This window comes from Schistocerca cancellata, unplaced genomic scaffold (assembly GCF_023864275.1).
Source record: "Schistocerca cancellata isolate TAMUIC-IGC-003103 unplaced genomic scaffold, iqSchCanc2.1 HiC_scaffold_708, whole genome shotgun sequence".
Lineage (NCBI taxonomy): Eukaryota > Metazoa > Arthropoda > Insecta > Orthoptera > Acrididae > Schistocerca > Schistocerca cancellata.
In genome coordinates, this window is record NW_026046719.1 from 1,715,094 (window position 1) to 1,742,982 (window position 27,889).

Below are 27,889 nucleotides of genomic sequence, written 5' to 3' on the forward strand. Positions count from 1 at the left end.
GGCATCTGCAGCTTCGTTCCCAGGGAGACCGACATGGCCAGGAACCCACATAAAGCTAACCGGAGAACCGACGTCCACCAGCTGCTGAAGAGAGTGTTGGATCCGGTGCACGAAAGGGTGAACGGGATACGGATCACTGAGGCTCTGGATGGCGCTCAGGGAATCGGAGCAGATGACATAAGCAGAATGTCGGTGGCGGCAGATGTAAAGAACAGCCTGGTAGAGGGCAAAGAGCTCAGCTGTGAAGACCGAACAATGGCCATGGAGCCGGTATTTGAAACTTTGTGCCCCGACAATAAAAGAACACCCGACCCCGTCGTTGGTCTTAGAGCCATCTGTATAAATGAAGGTCATATTAATGAACTTCGAACGAAGTTCGACAAAACGGGAGTGGTAGACCGAACCGGGGGTAACCTCCTTTGGGAGCGAGCTGAGGTCAAGGTGAACGCGAACCTGAGCCTGGAGCCAAGGTGGCGTGTGGCTCTCGCCCACTCGAAAGGTTGCAGGGAGTGAAAAATTAAGGTGTTGAAGGAGGCGACGAAAGCGAACTCCAGGGGGTAGCAGGGCAGAGACATACAACCCGTATTGACGGTCGAGCGAGTCGTCAAAAAAGGAACGATAAGACGGGTGATCGGGCATTGACAGTAGCCGACAGGCATACCGACAAAGCAGTATATCGCGCCGGTAGGTGAGTGGCAATTCACCAGCGTCAGCATGAAGACTCTCTACGGGACTAGTATAAAACGCTCCGATCGCAAGACGTAAACCCCGATGTTGTATGGAGTTGAGGCGGCGTAAGATGGACGGCCGTGCAGAGGAGTATACGAAGCTCCCATAATCCAGCTTGGAGCGGACGATCGACCGATATAGACGAAGTAGGACGGTTCGATCCGCTCCACACGACAGACCACTGAGAACACGGAGGACATTTAGAGAACGGGTACAACGGGCAGCCAAATATGACACATGTGGAGACCAGCTAAGTTTCCTGTCAAATGTAAGACCTAAAAATTTTGTTGTCTCCACGAATGGGAGAGCAACGGGACCGAGTCGTAAGGACGGTGGGAGAAACTCTTTGTAGCGCCAGAAGTTAATACAGACCGTCTTCTCGGCAGAAAAACGGAAGCCATTGGCGACACTCCAGGAGTAAAGACGGTCAAGAGAACGCTGAAGACAGCGCTCCAGGAAACATGTACGCTGAGCGCTGCAATAGATGGTAAAATCGTCCACGAAAAGGGAGCCCGATACATCAGCTGGGAGGCAATCCATTATGGGATTGATCGCTATGGCGAAGAGAGCGACGCTCAAAACTGAGCCCTGTGGCACCCCATTCTCCTGGTGAAAGGTGTCTGACAGGACAGAACCCACACGTACCCTGAACTGTCGATCCATTAAAAAGGAACAAATAAAAAGAGGGAGGCGACCGCGAAGGCCCCATGTATGCATGGTGCGGAGAATGCCCGCCCTGATGTTTCAAGTCCATAAGTCAGCACTGGCAATATACTTCGGCTACAGACTACGCGTTTAAGGTACATTAAGGATTTACTTCAGACCACAACATTCAGTTTTCCAAAAGAACTTCAAGCAACATTCAGCCTACTGTTTATCTCTTCAAGTGTCCGTCTGTTTGTTGTTTTCAATTTTCGTAAATACAGAAATTAGCCAACTGTTTCTATAACTTCATCATTAATCTTTAACAGTTTTCCTGTCGACGTACTGACTGTACATTACTTCCGTATTTCTGTAGTACCGCCGCACTTACTCTGTCCAGCTCCTCTATCCTTTGCTGAAGATCTACATCCAAACCAAACAAAACATCTCCAATTCAAACGTGGTTCAGAAAAGATTCGTTTATGTGTATTCCTTCTTCATCCCTGTTTTAGTATATTTTGCTAACGCCTTTCACTAGGCTGCAGAAAATAGTTTTTGTGAAATGGAGTCACATTGCGTAACCCCTTTCTCAACTCTGACCTTGCCATTCCCTTGACGTAATCAAATGGAAGATGTAACCTTATTGTATACACTCTTCAACTAAATAATGTAGGCAGATTCTATTCCTTACTTTTCAAGTGCGGTCAGTACAGGTTTGAATGTGTCAGATTTAAAACACTCATTTCCAAACCCAGCTTGTTGTTTTCCGTGATTAGAGGCTAAAATTTATTCCAAACAATCGCTGAATATTTTCATTAAAATATTGTATAATATTGACAATAGATTTTTTCTGCACATCTTCCCTGTTCGCTTTCTTGTGGACTGCAATAACTGAAGCATTGTGTCAACTATCTTAGATAGCTCCTTTCCCAAAAATTCTGTGAATAACTACAACTTTTTCTTTCATCGCGTCCTGCTGCAGTTGTTATTTCTACTATTATCTAATCATTTCCTCAGGTTTTATTTTTGTCATACACCGACTTACTTTCCCTAATTTTTGTTGTTATATCTGCGGAATGCACTCATTCTCACACTCTGTTTATCAGACTGTTCGTTTCCTTTGGTGATCTACATAGATTTTTGAAGAATTCTTGAAATACCTTTTAGTAAGCGCTCCTCGTTCGTCATCTGACGTCCTTCCTAGTGCCTGCTTCATTTGCTTCATTCTTCAATATTCTTCATTGCCTCCCATACAATCTCCTCACTATACTTTTCGATATATTCTCGCAAATGATTTTGAACAGTTTTCTTGAGTTTAGTTATTCTATCAGACTTCTGTTATCACTTACTATTTTTGTGTTCTGCGCTTTATCAGATATGTTTTGTTTTGTTTGTTCCACTTCCCTCCTGCAATATGTCTAGACCTTTATAATATTTGTTAAAGCATTATTTCTCACATTTAAGTCCTCGTCTTCTTCATTATCTAGGAGCTTTAAATATGTTTGTTCGTTTTAATTCGTATTGTACGTCTTTTACACCTCTTTCTTTTTATTTAATCCATGAAACTGAATTTATGGTTAAAGAGTTAACTTAGGTCTAACATGGTGTCCTGTTCTATTTTGCATCTTGCTAGTCTATGGTCACTAGGGATCAAGACATACACATCCTGTACACTTTGTTATTTGGCACCGTACAGTCCATCTCACATTTTATTCTGTTCGGTCCTTTCCATGTCCATTTAATGACTGTGTTATTCTTGAGAAATGTACACTCCTGGAAATTGAAATAAGAACACCGTGAATTCATTGTCCCAGGAAGGGGAAACTTTATTGACACATTCCTGGGGTCAGATACATCACATGATCACACTGACAGAACCACAGGCACATAGACACAGGCAACAGAGCATGCACAATGTCGGCACTAGTACAGTGTATATCCACCTTTCGCAGCAATGCAGGCTGCTATTCTCCCATGGAGACGATTGTAGAGATGCTGGATGTAGTCCTGTGGAACGGCTTGCCATGCCATTTCCACCTGGCGCCTCAGTTGGACCAGCGTTCGTGCTGGACGTGCAGACCGCGTGAGACGACGCTTCATCCAGTCCCAAACATGCTCAATGGGGGACAGATCCGGAGATCTTGCTGGCCAGGGTAGTTGACTTACACCTTCTAGAGCACGTTGGGTGGCACGGGATACATGCGGACGTGCATTGTCCTGTTGGAACAGCAAGTTCCCTTGCCGGTCTAGGAATGGTAGAACGATGGGTTCGATGACGGTTTGGATGTACCGTGCACTATTCAGTGTCCCCTCGACGATCACCAGTGGTGTACGGCCAGTGTAGGAGATCGCTCCCCACACCATGATGCCGGGTGTTGGCCCTGTGTGCCTCGGTCGTATGCAGTCCTGATTGTGGCGCTCACCTGCACGGCGCCAAACACGCATACGACCATCATTGGCACCAGGGCAGAAGCGACTCTCATCGCTGAAGACGACACGTCTCCATTCGTCCCTCCATTCACGCCTGTCGCGACACCACTGGAGGCGGGCTGCACGATGTTGGGGCGTGAGCGGAAAACGGCCTAACGGTGTGCGGGACCGTAGCCCAGCTTCATGAAGACGGTTGCGAATGGTCCTCGCCGATACCCCAGAAGCAACAGTGTCCCTAATTTGCTGGGATGTGGCGGTGCGGTCCCCTACGGCACTGCGTAGGATCCTACGGTCTTGGCGTGCATCCATGCGTCGCTGCGGTCCGGTCCCAGGTCGACGGGCACGTGCACCTTCCGCCGACCACTGGCGACAACATCGATGTACTGTAGAGACCTCACGCCCCACGTGTTGAGCAATTCGGCGGTACGTCCACCCGGCCTCCCGCATGCCCACTATACGCCCTCGCTCAAAGTCCGTCAACTGCACATACGGTTCACGTCCACGCTGTCGCGGCATGCTACCAGTGTTAAAGACTGCGATGGAGCTCCGTATGCCACGGCAAACTGGCTGACACTGACGGCGGCGGTGCAGAAATGCTGCGCAGCTAGCACCATTCGACGGCCAACACCGCGGTTCCTGGTGTGTCCGCTGTGCCGTGCGTGTGATCATTGCTTGTACAGCCCTCTCACAGTGTCCGGAGCAAGTATGGTGGGTCTGACACACCGGTGTCAATGTGTTCTTTTTTCCATTTCCAGGAGTGTATTTAGAGTGTACATTCGATTCTCCGGAGCGAATTCCACAAGCATGTCTCCTCTACCGTTCCTGGTATCAGATTCATAGTTATTGATGTAATGTACCGATTAGTATGGGATGCCTAATATGCCAACAGACTTATGGATTTTAATTGTAAGGTATTTTATCATTAATTTCACAAACCTATTTCCTCAGCAGAACCCACAATCGGGCGTTAGGAGCAACCCATATCTGCAGTGCTCATAGGGCAACGTCTTTTTTTCATATTTTACTCTTTTACTCTGAGAGAAGGGCAGGCTGTTGTAGAATTTCATTCGATTTAGCCAGATCCCAGCAAGCTGGAAGTTGGGCAGTAGGAAATGTTAGAGAGGGGATTTCCAGTTCAGCCATGTGTTTTATAACCAAGAGAAACCTTCCGAATACATTGGTCGGAGCTAGGAAATTAGAACTATTCCCGGAACATTATCAATTAACACATACAAAGCTGAAAAGTGTGTGTGTGTTTGTGTGAGTGCAGATATTTTGATCGCGGTTTAATATGTATAATATCCGATAGTAAAAGTCACTACTGCTGGTTCAGTTCCCCCACGAACTTTCCTCAACTTAGTTTGCATCAGGACCGCAAGCCATTCTTTTTACACTCCTGGAAATTGAAATAAGAACACCGTGAATTCATTGTCCCAGGAAGGGGAAACTTTATTGACACATTCCTGGGGTCAGATACATCACATGATCACACTGACAGAACCACAGGCACATAGACACAGGCAACAGAGCATGCACAATGTCGGCACTAGTACAGTGTATATCCACCTTTCGCAGCAATGCAGGCTGCTATTCTCCCATGGAGACGATCGTAGAGATGCTGGATGTAGTCCTGTGGAACGGCTTACCATGCCATTTCCACCTGGCGCCTCAGTTGGACCAGCGTTCGTGCTAGACGTGCAGACCGCGTGAGACGACGCTTCATCCAGTCCCAAACATGCTCAATGGGGGACAGATCCGGAGATCTTGCTGGCCAGGGTAGTTGACTTACACCTTCTAGAGCACGTTGGGTGGCACGGGATACATGCGGACGTGCATTGTCCTGTTGGAACAGCAAGTTCCCTTGCCGGTCTAGGAATGGTAGAACGATGGGTTCGATGACGGTTTGGATGTACCGTGCACTATTCAGTGTCCCCTCGACGATCACCAGTGGTGTACGGCTAGTGTAGGAGATCGCTCCCCACACCATGATGCCGGGTGTTGGCCCTGTGTGCCTCGGTCGTATGCAGTCCTGATTGTGGCGCTCACCTGCACGGCGCCAAACACGCATACGACCATCATTGGCACCAAGGCAGAAGCGACTCTCATCGCTGAAGACGACACGTCTCCATTCGTCCCTCCATTCACGCCTGTCGCGACACCACTGGAGGCGGGCTGCACGATGTTGGGGCGTGAGCGGAAGACGGCCTAACGGTGTGCGGGACCGTAGCCCAGCTTCATGGAGACGGTTGCGAATGGTCCTCGCCGATACCCCAGGAGCAACAGTGTCCCTAATTTGCTGGGAAGTGGCGGTGCGGTCCCCTACGGCACTGCGTAGGATCCTACGGTCTTGGCGTGCATCCGTGCGTCGCTGCGGTCCGGTCCCAGGTCGACGGGCACGTGCACCTTCCGCCGACCACTGGCGACAACATCGATGTACTTTGGAGACCTCACGCCCCACGTGTTGAGCAATTCGGCGGTACGTCCACCCGGCCTCCCGCATGCCCACTATACGCCCTCGCTCAAAGTCCGTCAACTGCACATACGGTTCACGTCCACGCTGTCGCGGCATGCTACCAGTGTTAAAGACTGCGATGGAGCTCCGTATGCCACGGCAAACTGGCTGACACTGACGGCGGCGGTGCAGAAATGCTGCGCAGCTAGCGCCATTCGACGGCCAACACCGCGGTTCCTGGTGTGTCCGCTGTGCCGTGCGTGTGATCATTGCTTGTACAGCCCTCTCGCAGTGTCCGGAGCAAGTATGGTGGGTCTGACACACCGGTGTCAATGTGTTCTTTTTTCCATTTCCAGGAGTGTATATAAAACGTAAGGTCATTGTATGACACATGTCTCTATCCACTTCATCGAAATGTATGGCACCCTTCATTATAGATAATTGTCAATAACGCCATGAACTATTTGAAACTTTTAGTAAACCTCAACGGAATTACGTTTACGAACAGCCGTAACACCTGATAATTTCCTGCTGTTTCGTAGAAATTTAGCACACATAGCAATAAACTCTGGTACATTCAATGGCATTCACGCTCACCCTTCAGAACGTCACACCCGCCATCAATCACGTCTTTTATATGCAGCACAACGATCGGAAAATGACAACCGAAATTCAGAAATTGATGTCTGCTATTCTGTTTACAGGCTAGGATTGGTTTGGCTAGCCTGTCCAAAAATCGGTATTCAGAGCGTCTGTTGTTTTACACAGATGTCGCATGTAAATCAGCTGTTCGGATTTCGTCAAGACGATATTCGTCAGGAGGACATTTTAGTAAAGATTGAATGCGATTTCCTTGCGGATGTCCACGAATTCTTAAGGAGGAGGAAGGGATAAACGTTCGAGAGGAGACGTTTAATAATCTTCAAGACAAGATGTTTAAAACTCTTATCCATTCCGATTACCGCAGGCGAAATAGTTTCTTCACACTCACCTTGATCACACATTTTCTGGAAAAAGTTGGAAGCAATATTTATTCGAACATTGTTACACTCCAAAGAACTGTAAACTCTGAACGGCTAGAAACATTCCAAAACACACATTTTCAATCCTGTGCATAGAGTTAGTGAATATATAGTCACCCGTTATTTTCGGTGTGCGTCAGGTTTTTCCAGTATAAGCAAGTGTAGGTATGACAAATCTGCGTGATACACAGGATACACAACTGTTTCCAAAAGGTTTACTTTTACCAATTCAGTAAATACATCAGAATTCATGTATCTCATTATTTACCATAAAGAAAAATGTCCTTGTCATCAATTAAATAAAGGAAATGAGAAACCCACTTCGTAATCTTTTTTTTAAATACGGTGTATATATGGTGTTTCTGTTCCCTACTTTTTGCGGTTGGGCTGAAATTTTAATCATTTGCATACTCAAGCAAGCAGTACACTTCATGGCAATATGGCGTTTGTTCCATTTTTCTTTCACGATTTCGCGGTTTTAAGAAACAGCTGTGTATTTGGTCATCGAATCGCTCCACTACAGACTCCATAAATGTGATTCTGGATGCCGTAACACGTTTTTGGTGTAGATGTTGTTTCGATCTTTTTCCACAACATTTACCGGATGTGAGTCGTGAGTGGGTTGCGAACTACTGCTTGCTATTTAAAATATTGGTTTATGTGAACAGAAGAAATTTGTTTGTTTCCTGACCAGTGCACCTCCTTTTTCCTATCAGTCCATACCAAATTTCTTTTCATTTCATAAACAAAAATTGCACGCAAACAAGCAGATTTCTTTGGTTCACATTAAACAACATTTTAAATAGCAAGCAGTAGTCGACAATACAGTCACGACTCAAATCTTATAAATGTTGCGGAAAAAGTTCGAAACAATATCTATACTGATAACGTGTCGCAGCATTCAGAATCGCACTTGTAGAGTCGTGCAGAAGAGTGGTTTGATGACCAAATATATCGCTGGCTTTTAAAATTGCGAAACCGTGAAGGAAAAATGCAACAAACGCCATATTGCCATGAAGTGCACTACGTGCTTGAATAAGTAAATTATTAGTATTTCAGTGCAGCCACATAATTAGTGAAGAGAAACACCATATACAGAGGGGTCCAATAAACTGTAGACAGTCTTTGATAGTTAATTTCTTTGGAAAAAAATGACATATTCTTGCAGTTTTGAACGGTAGCGTAGTCCATTGTTTTATCAACATGTCTTGGCGTGCGTTTTCCAGCAGATGATAGGACAGCAATGAATGAAGTAGGACTGCCTTTTGAGCAACGCAAGGCCGCATTGAAGAGCTACTAAAAGGACGAAAACATGATGGAGGGACAACGACACTGGCGTAATGTGTACAGAACTCAGCAAACAACGTGTACAACAGTTTATCGTATTCGGGATGAATTTGAATCCGACGATACTGGTCAGGAAACGTCTGGCCGACCAAAAACATCAACAAATCCAGCTTCCAGCGCTGCTGCGTTGCAACATTTTACTAGGCACCTCAAAAGTCTGTGAAGCAGGGTGCAAGTGAAAGAGAGGTAAGCCCATCAAAAGTACGACGGATTCTGAAGGCTGCAAAGTGTAGATTCCTAGATCGCTGCACGCTATGAACGAGGACGACCCGGATCGAAGGATGGAGTACTGCGAATGGTTTGAAGGCATACTTCGTGAGGATGAACGTTTTGCAGGGATGGTTATCTGGTCTGACGAGGCGCAATTCAAACTGAACGGTTCTGTAAGACACCAAAACTGCGTGTATTGGGCTCCTGAAAATCTTCACCTTAACTTGGACAAACACGTTAATGTATCTGGTGTAAATTTGTGCTGCGGTCTGTCATCGTGGGGTTTAATTGGACGTTTCCTCTTTGAATGTACCGTAACTGGTGAGGTGTATCTTCGTACGAGGGGCGTGCAAAGTCCGAGAGATGGCACCACCGGCACGTATCGAGGTCATGTTTAGTTAGTAGCATCTTTGAAAAGAATGTACACCAAGTTTCTGCAATATTTGTCTATTTCTTTGTCCTTGGCATTTGTGTGAATCAAGGAAGTCGAGTGATTGTCAAGAAATGGACGAAAAAGAACGTTCGTGTGGTAATTAAACATCACTTTATGAAAGGCAAAACGCCTCAAGAGACTAAAGAGAAGCTTGATAAACATTACGGTGACTCTGCACCTTCGATTAGAACAGTTTATAAGTGGTTCCAAAATTTTCGGAGTGGCCGTATGGGCACAAGTTATGCTGAACGTTCTGGACGCCTTGTGGAGGTTACGACTCCAGAAATCATTGATAAAATCCATGATATGGTGATGGATGACAGAAGAGTTAAGGTGCATGAGATAGCTAGTGCTATGGGCATCTCGAATTAACGGATACATAATATTTTGCATAAACATTTGGACATGAGAAAGATATCCGCAAGATGGGTTTCGCGATTGCTCACGCTTGACCAAAAACGGAATCGTGTGAAGTGTTACAAGGATGGTTTGCAGCTGTTGAAGAAGAATCCGCGGGACTTTAAGCGTCGTTTCGTCACTGTGGATGAAACATGGGTACATTACTATACTCCTGAGACCAAAGAACGATCTAAATAATGAGTTACCAAGGGAGAATCTGCACCAAAAAAGGCGAAGACCATTCCCTCGGACGGAAAGGTTATGGCGACTGTCTTTTGGGATTCGCCAGGGATAATCCTCATCGACTATCTGGCAAAGGGTAAAACTATCACAGGTTCATATTATTCATCATTTTTGAACGGTCTGAAAACCGAGCTGCAAGAAAAACGGCAGCGATTGAACAGCAAAAAAGGCCTTTTCCATCACAATGCACCAGCCCACACCTCAGCAGTTATGGTCGCAAAATTATGGAAATAGGACTCCAACTCGTTTGAAACTTCCTGACAGATTAAAACTGTGTTTCACATCCCTCCTATGCTCCAGACGTGGCTCCCTCGGACTACTATTTGTTCCCCAATTTGAAGAAATGGCTGGCGGGACAAAGATTTTATTCAATCGAGGGGGTGATTGCAGCAACTAATAGCTATTTTGTAGACTTGGACAATTCCTCTTATTCGGAAGGGATCAACAAATTAGAACAGCGTTGGACGAAGTGTATAAGTCTAAAAAAAGACTATGTCGAAAAATAAAAAAGGTTTACCCCAAACACGTAAGTAGTTTTTATTTTTGCACGGAGTTTTCAAACGCCCCTCGTATACTGCAAACATCGACCTTACCTGCCATCCAAGAGGTGTTTGGAAATGAAGATTTTACCTACGACAAACGGCGCTCCGCCTCACCACCACAGAGAAGTCAGAGCCTACTTGGATGAGAATCTACTTGGACGATGGACAGATCGAAGAGGAGCTGTTGAGTACTCGCCACGGTTTCCAGACTTTGCTCCCCTTGACTTGTACCTATGGGGGACCTTAAAAAACGATGTTTATCAACAGAAACCACAGAGACGTCCTGCGCGGCTCTTACGGCGGCAGCACTGACACCCGTAGCTTGGTCGACAGTTCAGAAGCATCGACGTTGTTTGGCTGCTAATGGGGTTACTTTGAACACATAAAATAACCTTCCCCCGTATAAGAATTGTAGCGGTATGTCATTTTGTTCCATTAATATTGATTATCAAAGAGTCTAGACCACTCTGTATATTCCGTACGCAGGGAAAGATTCCGAAATGGGTTTCTTATTCAGATATCGCATTTAAGTGTTGATTGCTTGTGAGAGGAGCGTGTTACGCCTCATGTAACGAGGAGAAATATACCTACCAGTGAATGTCAGACCAAGCGACAATATCCTGGAATATCGACGCAGCTTTGTTGTTTCGCAAAACAGGGTGAGTCAAAAAGCACTTTACAACTTTGGAATGATATAGAAATTCGTTGAGATAACTTACAGAACCTGTATATGTGTCATTTTGTGGCAAACAACCTCAAGTGTCACTTTTGGTTCAATGTGAGTACCGTTTGAGATGCGGCAAACATTCCACCGGTAATCGATTCCTTCCAACAGTCGTCGCTGCAAATCGGGCATAACTTGTGCAATGGCAGCTTAGATTCGATTTTTCAGGTCGGAAGATATGAAGATGACCGACATGGAATGGTTTACTACCAGCATTTCCTCGCGGAAACTCGAGGTTTCCTCGATAGTCGCTTCCTTGGTCCATAGATTGACCATGGCCACCTCGCTCATCAGACTTGACACCAATGGATTTCTTTTTTTGGGGTTTCACTAAACACCATGTGTGTGTTCCTCCCCTACTAAACACTTTAGCCGACTTGAAAAATTGGATCTACGCTGCCGTTGCGCAAGTTACGCCCGATTTGCTGCAAAGATTGTAGGAAGAAATTGATAGTCGGCCGATGTGGCCGAGTGGTTCTACGCGCTTCAGTCTGGACCCGCATGACCGATACGGTCGCAGGTTCTAATCCTGCCTCGGGCATGGATGTGTGTGATGTCCTTAGGTTGGTTAGGTTTAAGTAGTTCTAAATTCTAGGGGACTGACGACCTCAGATGTTAAGTCCCATAGTGCTCAGAGCTATTTTTTGAAGAAATTGATACCGGTGGGACGTTTGACGCATTATGCGTGGTAGTCGCATCCAACAAGAATAACACTTGACGCTTTTATGTGAAACATGTGGTTGTTTACTACAAAATGGCACATCTACCGATTTCATAAGTTATCTCAATAAATTTCTATATCATTGCAAAGTTTTAATGTCCTATTTGATTCAACGTGTTTTAGTGTTCGCATTGGTAGAGATCTCACGACTGTCGTGCCAATACGTATACAATACGTTCAGGAGGTCATACTCAACACAAAGTAGCATCTTAAAGGCCCCAAGCGACTAGCGCCTGACAGAACAGATACACTCCTGGAAATTGAAATAAGAACACCGTGAATTCATTGTCCCAGGAAGGGGAAACTTTATTGACACATTCCTGGGGTCAGATACATCACATGATCACACTGACAGAACCACAGGCACATAGACACAGGCAACAGAGCATGCACAGTGTCGGCACTAGTACAGTGTATATCCACCTTTCGCACCAATGCAGGCTGCTATTCTCCCATGGAGACGATCGTAGAGATGCTGGATGTAGTCCTGTGGAACGGCTTGCCATGCCATTTCCACCTGGCGCCTCAGTTCGACCAGCGTTCGTGCTAGACGTGCAGACCGCGTGAGACGACGCTTCATCCAGTCCCAAACATGCTCAATGGGGGACAGATCCGGAGATCTTGCTGGCCAGGGTAGTTGACTTACACCTTCTACAGCACGTTGGGTGGCACGGGATACATGCGGACGTGCATTGTCCTGTTGGAACAGCAAGTTCCCTTACCGGTCTAGGAATGGTAGAACGATGGGTTCGATGACGGTTTGGATGTACCGTGCACTATTCAGTGTCCCCTCGACGATCACCAGTGGTGTACGGCCAGTGTAGGACATCGCTCCCCACACCATGATGCCGGGTGTTGGCCCTGTGTGCCTCGGTCGTATGCAGTCCTGATTGTGGCGCTCACCTGCACGGCGCCAAACACGCATACGACCATCATTGGCACCAAGGCAGAAGCGACTCTCATCGCTGAAGACGACACGTCTCCATTCGTCCCTCCATTCACGCCTGTCGCGACACCACTGGAGGCGGGCTGCACGATGTTGGGGCGTGAGCGGAAGACGGCCTAACGGTGTGCGGGACCGTAGCCCAGCTTCATGGAGACGGTTGCGAATGGTCCTCGCCGATACCCCAGGAGCAACAGTGTCCCTAATTTGCTGGGAAGTGGCGGTGCGGTCCCCTACGGCACTGCGTAGGATCCTACGGTCTTGGCGTGCATCCGTGCGTCGCTGCGGTCCGGTCCCAGGTCGACGGGCACGTGAACCATCCGCCGACCACTGGCGACAACATCAATGTACTGTGGAGACCTCACGCCCCACGTGTTGAGCAATTCGGCGGTACGTCCACCCGGCCTCCCGCATGCCCACTATACGCCCTTGCTCAAAGTCCGTCAACTGCACATACGGTTCACGTCCACGCTGTCGCGGCATGCTACCAGTGTTAAAGACTGCGATGGAGCTCCGTATGCCACGGCAAACTGGCTGACACTGACGGCGGCGGTGCAGAAATGCTGCGCAGCTAGCGCCATTCGACGGCCAACACCGCGGTTCCTGGTGTGTCCGCTGTGCCGTGCGTGTGATCATTGCTTGTACAGCCCTCTCGCAGTGTCCGGAGCAAGTATGGTGGGTCTGACACACCGGTGTCAATGTGTTCTTTTTTTCATTTCCAGGAGTGTATGTTGCTCACTCGACCATAGGGTTGGTACAGCCGCGCCATGGAACTCGAGTAAGGAAACGTGCTTGTTTGCAGCAAGATAATACTTAACGCAATGTAGGGTATCAAAGGCTCCAAGCGACTAGCGCCAGGAAGGACTGAGATACTGCTCACTCAGCCAAGCAGGTTGGCCTTGAGTAAGGAAATGGTCTTGTCTGTAGCAAGACAAGTATCCACCTCCACAATGTGACAGTGGCTGGACCTCCACAGACTGGCAGCAGAGTGCCCACTCCCTTGACGTGGCAGTTGAGAGAGGCGGTCCAACAACAGTGCGCCGCGACAACACTGTACACGGCAGCGACATACTGCCATCTCTTCAGACGAATCTCAGTTCCGCGTACAGAATCACAATGGACGTATCCGTGTGTGGAACATCCTTAGAGGACGAATGTTGCCTCACTGCAGTCGTCATCGTCATATGGGCCAAGCACCTGGAGTTGTGGAATGGCTGCTAACACGATCAGCTCTTGTTCGCTTAGCCGGTATTTTGTACAGCACTCCTTACGTTTCCGACGTGTTAAAGCTGGCGTTTTCGGGTTCTCCGTGACGTTACCTATCCACGAGACACTGCAAGGCTGCATGTTGCCCATTCTGTCCTGACCTTCCTCAATACAAAGACTGTTCGACCGTTTACCTGGCTACCTAGTTCTCCAGATCTCTCACCAACTCACAGCATCCGGTCAGGGATTGCCTAGAGATTGGCACGCCACCACCCTTCAGCCATAACAACTGATGATCTCTAGCATACAGTTGTTGCCGCGTGGAATAACGTTAGCTTATCTGTCAGTTCGCCTCCTAGCCCACGAGGGATAGAGTCGTTGTTGCTTCCGGAGGTGGTAACTGTGTACACTAAATTTCGCATCCTCTGTAACGCTAAACCACCTACAAAATTAAGCACGTACACTCCCGACTATACAGGGTTACCGATAAGTACCTCCGGGGTATCATAGGACGACTGCACGAAAACACTTGACGCAGATAGGTGGGGTACACTAATCCCATCCCGGCGGCTATTGGGGTGGTGACTGGAAGGGCTTCTGGCAACCCTGTGCCATTAACATCGTCAGATCCATAGTAACAAGACCGACACCGCATTGACATGGGACTAAGGCCCAAAGCAAACGATGATTTCTTAGAATTAAATTACTTCTCAAAATATTATCTTTAGATCCACTTACTGTGTATCAGAAACCTTTCTCTCCTTTATTATTAAGCGAGAATACAGAAAAATGACACGTATCAGTGGATAGAGCACCTCTCCAAGTTTAGATTCTTATACGCCCCTTGGCGTCATTGCACTAGGGCGCAGGCGTGTCAGACCATTTAGACAAACGAGATACTCTATATTGTTGCATCGAATTAGTTTGCACCTTGTGACCTTCCATAGAATTCACGGTGGTAGTATTCGCATGTACCGTCACGCCTCACGTGAGTTCTGTTCTACAAACTCCTTCTTCGTGCAAGAAAATGAGGGAGCAGAACACGAACACACACACACACCACGAAGGAATTATCCGAATGGGACGGAAATGGGTAGATATGATGTACATGTACAGATAAACAAATATTACTATTTCAGAAAAATTAATGATTTATTCAAGATAAAAGAATTTACAAATTGAGCAAGTCAAAACACGTAGGTCCATCTCTGCCCCTTATGCAAGCAGCTATTCAGCTTGGATTTGTTTGATGTCTTCCTGAGGATTTCGTGCCAAATTTTGTCCAATTGACGCGTTAGGCCGTCAAAATCCGAAGCTGGTCGGAAGGCCCTGCTCATAATGGTCCAAACGTTCTAAACTGGGGATAAATCCGGCGAACTTGTTGCCCAAGATAAGGTTTGGCAAGCACGAAGCAATATAAACTCTCGCCGTGTACGGATGGAGCTTATCTTGCTAAAATGTAAACCTGGGATGGCTTGGCATGAAGAGCAACAAAACGGGGCGTAAAATACGTTCGACGTCTCGATGTGCTGTAATGGTTGATTACAAGCAAAAGTGTCCTGCTATGAAATGCAGTGACACCCCAGATTATCACTCCTGGATGTCGGGCTGTATGGTGGGCGACAGTCAGTTTGGTGTCCCATTGCTGTCCAGGTTGCCTCCAGACACGTCTTCGCTGCTCGTCGAGGCTTAGTTCGAAGTGGGACTCATCACTGCAGACAGTCCTACTCAGTGAGTTTCAAGCCCAAGACGTGCCTGGAGATGCCCCAGACAGTGGTTGGATACCACACCAGGAATGATGGTCTGGGGTGCCATTTCTTTTCATAGCAGGACCCGTTCGATTGTCATCTGCGGCACCCTTACAGCACAGCGGTACTTCGACAATATTCTACGCCCCGTTTTGTTTTCCTTTCTGGCAAGGCATCCTGGGCTTCCATTTCAGCAAGATAGTGCCAGCCGCTACATTGCGAGACTTTTCTACTACTTGTCATCATGCTTGCCAAACCATAACTTGGCCAACTAACGCGCCAATTGGGCAGAATCTGGCTTGGCATTGATTGAGAGAGTTGCTGGATGTCCTCCACAGAGACATCTTGCCCTATTCTGGCCAACTGGCGTCAGATCGTCAAAATCACGAGCTGGGTGGAGAGCCCTGCCCATAATGTTCCAAATGTTCCAGTTGGGGAGAGATCCGACGACCTTGCTGGCCAAGGCAGAGTTTGGTAAGGAGGAAGACAAGCGGTAGAAGCTCTCGCCGTGTGCAGGCGGTCTTCATCCTTCTGAAATATAAGCACAGAGTGGCATGTCATGAATGGCAACAAAACGGGATGTAGAATATCGCCGACGTACTGCTGTGCTGTAAGGGTGCAGCGGACGACAATCAAAGGGATCCTGCTATGAGAAGAAACGGCACCCTAGACCGTTACTCCTGGCTGTTGGGGCTTCTCCAGAGACGCCTTCGTTAGTCGTTAGGGCTCATTTCGAAGAGGGACTTGTCACTATTACAGTTCTACTCCAGTCGATGAGACTCCAGGCTGAACGTCTTGTCTGGAGACGCCCCAGACAGTGGTGGGACACCGTCCTAACTGCCGCCCGCGATATGGTCAAACAGCCAGAAGTGATGGTCTGGAGTGCTATGTCTTTTCGTAGCAGGACCGCTTTTGTTGTCATCCACGGTACCGTTACTGTACAGCGGCACGTCGGCGATATTATACGCCCCATCTTCTTATAGTTCAAGGTAAGCCAAGATAATGGTGCCCGCAGACAGCGAGAGTTTCTTCTGCTTGTCTTCGTGCTTGCCAGATCCTACCTTGGCCAGCAAGGTCGTGGGATGTCTCCCCAACTGAGAACATTTGGAACATTGTGGGCAACGCTCTCCACCCAGCTCCGGATTTTGACGATCTGAAGCGCTAATTAGACAGAATCTCACACGATATCCCTGTGGAGGACATCCAGAAAATCTGTCAATCAATGCCAAGCCGAATAACTACTTGCATAAGAGCCACAGATGGACAAACGCGTTATTGACTTGCTCAATTTGTGAAGCTCTTTCTCTTGAATATATCATCTAATTTTTCTGAAACTGTATTCATTTGTGGATCTGTACATATACCGATTTCCGTCCCATTCGGATAATTTCTTCTTGCTGTGTCTTTTTGTTTTTGTTTTTCTTTTTGTCTTAGAGTGTACTTATCTTTGTTCTTGATTAGCACGGAGAAGTCGAAGCTGCGTAGTTGCTGTTTCCGATTCCGTATTAGCAGCTTTTCTGAAGTTTGCATAAGTAATTTTATGATTTTAGTTGCAGAAAATTAAGAAAAGACCAGTTGTTTCAGTAATCTTCCTTGTTTATTGATGATTCTGGTTCCACTTATGTAAAAGCTAAAGTTTCAACATGGGCGCTAACCTTGGACAACAGTTTAAGATACGTAGAAATTATCACGTCTTTCTCATAAGACACCCGACAAATGATTACATTCACCATTTTTCCACGCCAAATATATCGCACCTTTCCAAAGTGTACACAGTTTTTCCATATGCACTTCTTTATGCTGATTGCTAATAATTGTTCAGATTTATGTTAAATATTAAACATATGTTGATGAGTGTAATGTAATATATTCACTTTTGCGTAATGAATTATAACATTCTATATAAATACAGTTTAGCATTCCTGTTTTGAACAGTGCAAGGAACGTCATCGTGGCTGATATTGTGTGTACTCAAAAATACAAAATTACAGTTTAATGTTATATTTTTTTCTGTAGATGAGGTTTCATGTTTTAAATATTGTTTTAATTTTACAAAATTTCAAACATGACGTTAGTACCAATATTTATTTGAATTAACCATGTTTTAGAATTTCGATTTGGCACACAATTTACGTAATTATCTAATAGAATTTTACCTCAGCTCAACAGATTTAACACAATTTCAAACTCACTGTGTTTATTCTCTCCTCTAAGTTTTTCGTTGGCATATAAATTATCGAAAGGTAATCACTTTTTAAAAATACGTGAATTCTGAAGCTAAGTGTTCCATCAGATAATGCATCAATTTGTATTCCTTAATAGTTTGGATGACTTTCCAGGTTTTTACACAAGTCGTGCTCATTGTCGAAATCAATCAAGTATTTCTTAGAATTCAATTACCTGCCATGTTACCCGAGGGCGCTAATGCACTGCTGCCTGGACTCAGGTAGGTGCGCCGGCCCCGGATCAAATACGCCCGGCAGATTAACGACGAGGGCCGGTGAGCCGGCCAGCCTGGATGTAGTTTTTAGGCGGTTTTCCACATCCCACTAGGTGAATACTGGGCTGGTCCCCACGTCCCGCCTCAGTTACACGACTCGCAGACATTTGGAACATGTCCGCACGATTTCACAGCTTACACTAGATGCAGGTAGCTGGGTTACACTAATTCCGTCCTGGGGGGGGGGGGGGTACGGGGTGGCGACAGAAAGGGCATCCGGCAACCCTCTGACACTAACATCGCCAGTTCCATAGTAACACGGCCGAAACCGCGTTGCCATGGGACTAAGGCCCAAAGCAAAATATGATTTCTTCAAATTAAATTACCTCTCAAAATATTATCTTTAGATCCACTTACTGCGTATGAGAAACGTTTCTCTCCTTTATTATTAAGCAAGAATGAAACGTTAACGTTAAAAATTTATACCCAGTCCAGTCACACTAATGCGACCAACGCGTATGATCAACATCAACATGCAATAACCACTTACAGACTACAGATGGCAGCACTAGCAATGCAGTGTATATAAAGAATGTGGGGGTGACGCAAAATACAGTGCTGTCGTCCAAACGGTCATGAGTATTGGCTTTCGAGCCAAGGGAAGAAGTATTAACGAAACAGCTAAGTCTGTAAACTGCTGGTGTGCCACTGTGGTTAAAGTATACCGTACTTGGCAAAATGGCGCTATCCAAAACCGGCGCCGGGCAACTATTGAGCATCACGGGCCAAAGGTGAGGGAGGTGAACGACGTCTGTGGAGATGTGTACGGGAGACCAGACATGCAACTGCAGAGCAACTCACTATCCAGATGAGCCAACTGTGTCTCCTCAAGGACCGTTCAGCGAACGTTGTTGTTGCTTATGGGCCACCGCAGCAGACACCTGGTTCATGTACCTATGCTAATTGCTGTTCGTCGTCGACGAAGGCTCGAACTGGCGCGCCATTATCGCAACTGGACGTCCAGTGGGTGGCGACAGGTGGCCGTTCCAGGTGTACCACGTTTTATGCTGCATCAGACAAATGGCCGTTGGCGTGTACGGCGTGAAACGTCTGAAAGCAAACACCCTGTAACAATCGTCAGAAGGATCAAGTCCGAAGGAGGAGGGAACTTTATAGTCTGGGGAATGTTTCGTGGCACTAACTGGGTGATCTCGTCATAACGGAAGGGACAATGAATCAACACAAGTACGCGTCTATCCTTGGGAACCGTGTCCGCCCCTACATACGTTTTTTTGCTCGAGACGATGGTATGTACCAGCAGGACAATGCAACGAGTCAGACAGCCCGCAGTGCAGCACCAGGATGAGTGTTCCGTACTTCACTGGCCACCAAACTGCCCGGATTGAAACCCAATCGAGAATCTGTGGGACTACCTCGATCGGACTCTTGATGCCATGGATGCTCAACTGAGAAACGTAGTGGAGCTTGCCACGGCACTGGAGTCGGCATGGATCCTCATCCCTTTCGATACCTCCCAGAACCTCACGGACTCTGTGCATGCGTCGCAGCAGTCTGCACTGCAAAAGGTGCGTATTCAGGCTTTTGACTGTGAATGGGCAGTGTGTAAGCGTAAGTATCATAAATAATAGCCTGATGTGTATTTCTTCATCAATGCATTTTATTTGCCTACATTTGAGGGTGCAAAACGGTACTGTAGTATCGGATACGTAGCATAACAGTACTGTGGTGTCCGATATATGACCTACAATAACGTTTTAATATGCGATACATGTCCTAATTCGTTACGACTCGGAGACAGGTAGCCCAACAAACTGATTTCTAAAGCGGGCTGCTGACACACCTTACTGAGCGTTTTGCGTTCGGCGACTTCAGTGAATTGTGCCCGTGTACTAATGTTTGCCACGTTACAAATGGTGCCCATAGTCAGCAACTGTAATGTTGGTTAAAAGCTTGGCGATACGCTCTATCCACTGATATGTATTTATTTGCTGTATGTCTTCTACTTTTCGCGCAGGTGTGTTCTTGAACCCCGTAGGTACAGAATGGTTATAATCAAAGTTCAGCTACTCTCGGAGATCCAATGTGGGCTGTCAGCACCGTATGGCAGGGAAACTTGATAGATATGCTAATGTGTTAATGTGGAACTGCTTTATGCTGGGAAAAAATTGGTTCCAATTTTGACCACCAGGTGCAAAGCTGGCGCTGCACAGCAGCTCGTCGACTTCTCTGGTGCTCACATTGAGCAAACTGTGTAAGCGGCAGGTGCTAAAATCAAAATTAGGCATTTCTCACTTGTCTGACCTTTCCTGCCCGGGTCCCGGTCCTAATCTGTCACATATGGAATCGTTTCTATGCGCCTTTCTTCCATTCACAGTGCCAGATTTGCACCTGATGGCCAAAATTGGAACTAATTTTTTCCCAGCGCTAAATCGGTTCCACATTAACGCATTGGAATTTTTACCAAGTTTTGCCATACGGTAATTACAGCTACTCTGTGAGTAGCTGCAGTTTAAATATAACCACCCATTACTTTGAAAATCGCAGTATCGTATACGCACTGAGCCGAGGGTGGCTCGTGTTCGTGCCTTCTCTTATTTCACACCCTGTTTTTACCGTACTGACGCCTCGTTACGTTAATTTTCAATTACCGATGTCACTGAGTTGCTGCCTTGCCTGCCCGTGAGCGGCAGCAGCAGCGCTTATCGATATAGGCTCTGCCGTATTATCTGGTCGTCGAGTGTCGTCCAAGCAGTTGGAACGCGCCAGAAGTGCAGTTCGGACCAGGCTATGAATTCAGCTGGAACGCGCCAGCAGTGGAGTTCTCACCTGGCAGTCGGACAGTTGTGTCGCGGCAGGAGTCGGTCGGGTTGGAGCGGCAGTGGGGTTCGGATAGCCATGATTCGCCCGACCGTTGTCGGCACACATGGCTGTGGACGGTCTTGGTTGATCGTCGGTTGGTCGTCTTACCGGACGACGTGTATTTGCTCGCCGATCGCTTATGGGTTGGCAGTGTGTGTCTCAACTCGTGGTTCGTCCTGGTGATTGCACAGTCACTGCTTTTATCATTCGTCGCGTTCTCGGTCCAATTGTTTGTGAAATTGTGTGTAGCCTGTGATGTTCACTCCCCAGTTATTTTAGTGCAGCCTCCGTGTTGATGTGTAGCAGTTGGTCGGTTGGCGCAGTTGCGTCGTAGCACCAGTGGGGCATGCAGCGCTAGGGAGGCGCGGATGGCCATCACTCGCCGATGATTGCCGACACACATGATTTGAGTGGGGACGACTTTGGTTGATCATCGGTCGGTCGTCTTGTCGGACGACGTATCGGTTATGGGTTGGCTGTGTGTGACAACTCGTGATTCGTCATTTTGCTCAGTCACTGCCGTTAGCATTGTCGAGTTCTTCGTGCAAGTGTTCGTGAAACTGTGTGTAGTTTATGTGGTTTGACTGACAAGTTATTTAAAGGTTGGTCGGTCGCCATGGAGTAGCGAGGAAGGACAGGATAGCCACCACTAGCTCGACGATTGCCGACACACAAGTTTGAGTGGCAACGACCTTGCTTGGCCGTTTAGTCGGTCGTCTGATTAGACGACGTGTATTTGGGTCATGCACCGCTTACGGGTTGTCTGTGATCCGTTCTGGTTGTTGTTCCAGTCTCCACTGTTAGCATCGTTTGAGTTTTGGTGCAAGTGTGGAGCGGAACTGATCTTGATCATTGGTCCTTTGGCTGTCTGTCGGTTGGGTTCCCAGCGGATTGAAAATGGTAGGGCAGACTGCCTGTCTCTCCTAAGCGAGCGTTAGTGTTTGAACTCCAGGCCGACCCTCGAACATCTGAGCGCCCTTGGGAGTACTGCCCTATTTTTTAAAAATTTGTTCTTGTTATTTGTACTTGTATGGCTTCTAGCCGATTTTTGTTTTAAATTAGAGTTGTTGTGCTCTTAAGGCCTTCAGCCTAAATTAAAGAACTGTTTCACATAAGACCTTTGGTATTAAAAATAATTAATGTCATGGAGTTTTAAGTGATAGGCCAACAGCTGATTTGAATTTAACTTGTTTACTTCAGCCTAACTGAATAAATGTTTTAAGATAAGGCTTGCCTTTTAAATTTCTGATTATGCTTGTGTTTTAAGTTATTGGCCTTCAACCGTTTTTAAATTAAAGTGGCTTTCAGCTGGTAATGAAGTCCCAAAGATTAAAGCTGTGTGGTAAAAAAAAATTTTTTTTGGGGGGTGGGGGGGGGGCTCTTGTAACGTTTGATCAAAGTTCTGTGTTCGAGTGTAACTGACAGCCCCTTATTTTGGCCCCGTTCCACAATTTATACTACCTGTCCTGTCCTGCGGGTTAGCAGGGCGTCTCACGCACAATAAGAAAAAAATCCACTATTTGCTGTTTTGCTCGGTGCTGCAATTTTATAGGTCAGCTTTGTAAACGTGGAAGAGGGAAATCGGTGTGCGGAGGATCGTATTTGGAAGGCCATGCGAGCGTAGCGCAAGCATCGCTGGGGCGCACCTTTGTCGGTCTGCTGGTGAGCCGCCGCCGCCGAGGCGTCCTCGAGCAGGGAAGTGGGCAGCGCCGCCGCCCCCGCGGTCACCGCCAGCGCCAGCAGAGCCACCGTCGGCAGCCCCAGCCGCGTCCTGCGTCCTCTGCAACACCAGGGCGCGCACCATCAGCACTCTTCACTTTAAAATTATCTCACTCAGACTTCAAGAGTGTACCGTAGCCCACTGATGCGACAAAAGACATGGGGTAGCGATATGAGCGCACAGAAGGTAGAAAAGGGCAGTGCATTGACAGAGTTGTCATTCGTATTGTGGTGATTCAAGTGGAAACGCTTTCGACGTGATTATGACTGCACGACTGGAATTAACAGACTTTGAACGCGGAGTAGCAGTGCGAGCTAGACGCTTGGGACATTCCATTTCGGAAATCGTTAGGGAATTCAGTAATCCGAGATCCACAGAGTCAAGACTTTGCCGTGAATACCAAATTTCAGGCATTACCTCTCACCAAGGGCAACGCAGTGGCCGATGACCTTCACTTCGCGACCGAGAGCAGCGCCATTTGCGTAGAGATGACACTGCTAGCATGCAACACTGCGCGAAATAACCGCAGAAATCAATGTGGGACGTAGAACAACCGTATCCATTAGGACATCATGATCATCGGTTTTCTGCTGGATTAGCAGGTCCTTCGCCTCCCCATTTTCTGCGATCCATTGCTTCCTTCTTAAGGCTGCTGTATGTTGTATCGCCCATCACGTCATCCAGTATCTGAAATCTCTTCCTTCCTGCTTCCTTTTCCCTTCTACATAACCTTCTAAAGCTGTTTTTATCAGTCCGTCATTCTTTCTTAATATATCCGCAATCCAATTTCTTTTTCTTCTTTTTATTACATCTAGTAACTGTCTTTTCGTTCCCACTCTTCTCAGTACCTCTTCACTTTTTACTTTGTCTATCCAATTTATTCTTTCCATCCTCCACCATGTCCACATCTCAAAAGCTTCCAGGCTTTGTCTGTCTCGCCGGCGGGGGTGACCGAGCGGTTCTAGGCGCTACAGTCTGGAACCGCGCGACCGCTACGGTCGCAGGTTCGAATCCTGCCTCGGGCATGGATATGTGTGATGTCCTTACGTTAGCTAGGTTTAAGTAGTTCTAAGTTCTAGGGGACTGATGACCTCAACAGTTAAGTCCCATAGTGCTCAGTGCCATTTGAACCATTTTGAACTTTCTGTCTTTCTTCCTCATAGTCCATGTTTCAGCGACATACAGAACAACACTCCATAGAAAACATTTTATGATTCTTTTCCTCAGTTCTCTGTCCAGACTGCTGCAGAAAATTCTCCTTTTCTTATGAAGTGCCTGTTTTGCTATTGCTATCCTGGTTTTAATTTCTGTGCTGCACTTCCAGTCGGTGTCTGCCCTGCTTCTAAGCCACTTAAAATTTTGCACCTGTTCTAATATTTCTCCATCCAGCATAATTTTTATTTTTTTATTTCGTCCTAGAGTCAATACTTTTGTTTCCTTTGTGTTAATTTTCATTCCATAATTTTTTCCGTTAGCTTCAATGGTGTCCACTAAATCTTGGCCGGCCGGTGTGGCCGAGCGGTTCTAGGCGCTACAGTCTGGAACCGCGCGACCGCTACGGTCGCAGGTTCGAATCCTGCCTCGGGCATGGATGTGTGTGATGTCCTTAGGTTAGTTAGGTTTAAGTAGTTCTAAGTTCTAGGGGACTGATGACCTCAGATGTTAAGTCCCATAGTGCTCAGAGTCAGTTGAACTAAATCTTGTCATTTTTTTCCCCCGTGGCTAGAAGGACCTTGTCATCAGCAAACCTCAAACACCCTACTCTTCTTCCTCCAATTTCTACTCCTCTGTCATCTAATGAGCACTGGTCAATCATATTTTCCAAGTAGAGGTTGAAAAGGGTAGGTGATAGACAACAGCCTTGTCTTACTCCTTTTCCTAGTCCGATCCAGTTTGTATTTCCTCCTATCACTTTAACTGAGGCATTAGGACAGTGCACCGAAATGTGCCGTGTGTCTTTGCTAACAGCACGACTTCGCTTCCAGCGCGTCTCCTGGGCTCGTGACCATATCTGTTGGACCCTAGACGATTGGAAAACCGTGGCCTGGCCACACGAGTCCCGATTACAGTTGGTAAGAGCTGACAGTAGGGTTCGAAAGTGGCGCAGAGAAGCCATGAACCCAAGTTGTCAACAAGGCACTGTGCAAGCTTATGGTGGTTCCGTAATGGTGTGGGCTGTGTTAACAGATGGGCAGAACTATAGACCTATATCTCTAACGTCGATCAGTTGTAGAATTTTGGAACACGTATTGTGTTCGAGTATAATGACTTTTCTGGAGACTAGAAATCTACTCTGTAGGAATCAGCATGGGTTTCGAAAAAGACGGTCATGTGAAACCCAGCTCGCGCTATTCGTCCACGAGACTCAGAGGGCCATAGACACGGGTTCACTGGTAGATGCCGTGTTTCTTGACTTCCGCAAGGCGTTCGATACAGTTCCCCACAGTCGTTTAATGAACAAAGTAAGAGCATATGGACTATCAGACCAATTGTGTGATTGGATTGAGGAGTTCCTAGATAACAGGACGCAGCATGTCATTCTCAATGGAGAGAAGTCTTCCGAAGTAAGAGTGATTTCAGGTGTGCCGCAGGGGAGTGTCATAGGACCGTTGCTATTCACAATATACATAAATGACCTGGTGGATGACATCGGAAGTTCACTGAGGCTTTTTGCAGATGATGCTGTGGTGTATCGAGAGGTTGTAACAATGGAAAATTGTACTGAAATGCAGGAGGATCTCCAGCGAATTGACGCATGGTGCAGGGAATGGCAATTGAATCTCAATGTGGACAAGTGCAATGTGCTGCGAATACATAGAAAGAAAGATCGTTTATCATTTAGCTACAAAATAGCAGGTCAGCAACTGGAAGCAGTTAATTCCATAAATTATCTGGGAGTACGCATTAGGAGTGATTTAAAATGGAATGATCATATAATGTTGATCGTCGGTAAAGCAGATGCCAGACTGAGATTTAATAGAAGAATCCTAAGGAAATGCAATCCGAAAACAAAGGAAGTAGGTTACAGTACGCTTGTTCGCCCACTGCTTGAATACTGCTCAGCAGTGTGGGATCCGTACCAGATAGGGTTGATAGAAGATATAGAGAAGATCCAACGGAGAGCAGCGCGCTTCGTTACAGGATCATTTAGTAATCGCGAAAGCGTTACGGAGATGATAGATAAACTCCAGTGGAAGACTCTGCAGGAGAGACGCTCAGTAGCTCGGTACGGGCTTTTGTCAAAGTTTCGAGAACATACCTTCACCGAAGAGTCAAGCAGCATATTGCTCCCTCCTACGTATATCTCGCGAAGAGACCATGAGGATAAAATCAGAGGGATTAGAGCCCACACAGAGGCATACCGACAATCCTTCTTTCCACGAACAATACGAGACTGGAATAGAAGGGAGAACCGATAGAGGTACTCAAGGTACCCTCCGCCACACACCGTCAGGTAGCTTGCGGAGTATGGATGTAGATGTAGATGTAGATGTAGAACAAGGAATAGACTGGGTCCTCTGGTCCAACTGAACTAGTCATTGACTGGAAATGGCTACGGTTGGCTGCTTGCTCCCAAAAAACCGTGGAATTTTATGGATGATACTGCGCCATATCAGCAGGCCACAGCTGTTCGCGATTGGTTTGAAAAACAGTCTGGACAATTTAAGTGAATGCTTCGTTACCCAGATCTTCCGGCATGAGTCCCATCGAACATTTATGGGACATAATCGAGCGATCAGTTAGTGCAGAAACTCCTGCATCGGCAATTTCGCAGTTACGGACGGCTCAGTATTTCTGCAGGAGACTTCCAACGACTTGTTGAGTCGATGCCACGTGGAATTGCTGAACTACGCCGGGCGAAAGATAGTCCGACACGATATTAGGAGCTATCCCATGACTTCTGTCACTTAAGTGTTAAATTCCAGTACCGAGAAAGGGCAGTGTCTGACAAGTGTGAATGTTAACGAACCAGTAGTTAAACAAGTCACGGCTGTGAGACCTTAACTTTTCCCGGCGAATTGAATGTTCAAATAACTTACGGGTTTGCTGCCGGGTGACGTCGTCGAACACCGCCGATATTTCGACAGGAGCACACCCTGCCATTCTCAAGGCACAAATGCGAGAAGGAAGAAATGTGCAAGGAAATTTAACACCTCGGTTCACAGAGGTATTAAATTTCCTTGCACATTTCTTCCTTCTCGCATTTGTGCCTTGAGAATGGCAGGGTGTGCTCCTGTCGAAATATCGGCGGTGTTCGACGACGTCACCCGGCAGCAAACCCGTAAGTTATTTGAAAGTCGTAGCTGCAAAGTAATTACACGAATTATTTACAGCAGAATGAAGTAAAAACTGGTAGAAACCAATCTCGGAGAATATCAGTTTGAGTTATGGGGAAATGTAGAATCATGCGAAGCAATACTGTGACCCTACAATTTATCACAGAAAGTATCTGCGAGGGGCGTTCGATAAGTAATGCAACACATTTTTTTTCCTCAGCCAATTTCAGTTGAAAAAGCGCAGCATTTGCTACGGCGCATCGTGGAATTTTGCCGCTTCAGCACCTGCTCTGCATTTACATGAAGTTCTGACAGGTGGCGGTGCTATACGTAGCCTTAAAAATGGCGTCTGTAAAGGGTGTGCGTCCTGAGCAGAGAGCTCTCACTGAGTTGCTTTTGGCGGAAAACCAGAGCGTGGTAGACACTGATAGGCGCTTGCAGAATGTCTACGGAGACCTAGCAGAGGACAAAAGCACGGTGAGTCGTTGGGCGAGGCGTCTGTCATCATCGCAACAAAGTCGCGCAAACCTGTCCGATTTCGCGCGTGCCAGCCGGCCGCACACAGCCGTGACTCCAGCAACGCTGGAACGCGCGGACACTACCATTTGAAGTGACCTACAGATCACAATGAAACACATCGCTGGACAAACGGACGTCTCCGTTGGTAGTGCCGACACAGCCGTCCTCCAACTGAATGGTGTACGTGCCTGCTGAGTGCCTCGCCGCCTAACGGACAGACCATAAAGAGCAACGAAGGAGCATCTGCGCGGAATTGCTTGCA

At 46.9% G+C, this 27,889-nt stretch overlaps 1 protein-coding gene across 1 annotated transcript in view; it reads right to left on the bottom strand.

Annotated features, from left to right (window-relative positions):
• Positions 1–22,784, bottom strand: part of LOC126140953 (prohormone-2-like) — a 268,452-nt gene extending 245,668 nt beyond the window's left edge. The window contains exon 1 of the mRNA XM_049915240.1: positions 22,758–22,784. The gene's annotated coding sequence lies outside the window, so the exon portion shown is untranslated. The remainder of the gene's footprint in view (positions 1–22,757) is intronic.
• Between the last annotated feature and the right edge of the window lie 5,105 nt (positions 22,785–27,889).